Consider the following 1,133-nt stretch of genomic DNA (forward strand, 5'->3'; position numbering starts at 1 on the left):
AAAAAAAAAAAAAAAAAAAACCCTGACAGTACCTGCACGCGTCTGGAATTGCCTAAACAGCTCTCCCAGCCCAGGTAGGGAGATAAATAGAACTTTAGATATTCCTATAAAAAGGGACCATAAATACATCCGAACAACACGCCCATACAACGCTGATGATAGCCCAGCACCCTCCCTAGAGACAGACGGGGAAAAATGTAGGTTAGACGCAACGCTCACCTCCCTTAGCCGCTCAAGGAAAAGCGCCCTCTGGTCCGCAATTCTGAGCTCCGCCGCTTCTGCAAGACTACATAAAGCCTGCAGAAGCCCGCCTCGTGAAGAGGCGGGGTTTCGCCGCTATTCTCCCTCCTAGGAATTTCCGAAGGTCCGCCTTGCTAGTGAGCGAGCTAGCTTGCTTCGCATCGTTCGCGCTCTCACGCAGTGACCCTGGGAAGGACTCGGACTCGTCCACACGAGACGCGAGAGGTAGCTTCATTAACTCGTCCAGGGTTAATCTAAGTCTCACAAAGAAGTACAGCCTCGACTAATTTTAAATCCAAGTAGCTGTGATTCCATGGGTCCCTTCAGGTTTTCTGTTCTGTATCAACAATATTCACAGCTGATTCAAACAGCCTGAGAGGGGAAATTATGACCAAATTTATTTCAAGGGTGAGTAAGGAGAATAGCCTTCCACAGTCTAGTGCAGTGATGGCGAACCTTTTAGAGACCGAGGGCCCAAACTGCAACCCAAAACCCACTTATACCCCGGTGCTGGGTAGGGGTGGCCCATTGGGTGGGCGTGGCTGCGGTGGTAACAGCAGACTGGGTGGGACTAAAAAGTTCAATCAATTCCAACTTTGCAAGATCTTTTTTTTTCTTCCGTGAGGTGGAAATTGACTGATTGAACCTTTTTTTTTTTGTACACGGCGGCGGAGGCCTAAAGCAAAAAGGTTTTATAAAACCCAGCTGAAGGCCTAGGACTGGGGCGACAGCGCGTGTGCCCACAGAGAGGGCTCTGTGTGCCGCCTCTGGCACCCGTGCCATAGGTTCGCCACCACTGGTCTAGTGTCTTCCTCTTCTACTGGACTAAGTACAATTCCCTGTGAGCATTACTCAAAAGTGCGGTTTGCAAAACTGATTCAGACTGTCTTCAT

The sequence above is a fragment of the Protobothrops mucrosquamatus genome, unplaced genomic scaffold (assembly GCF_001527695.2).
Source record: "Protobothrops mucrosquamatus isolate PMUCROS unplaced genomic scaffold, P.Mucros_1.0 scaffold346, whole genome shotgun sequence".
Lineage (NCBI taxonomy): Eukaryota > Metazoa > Chordata > Lepidosauria > Squamata > Viperidae > Protobothrops > Protobothrops mucrosquamatus.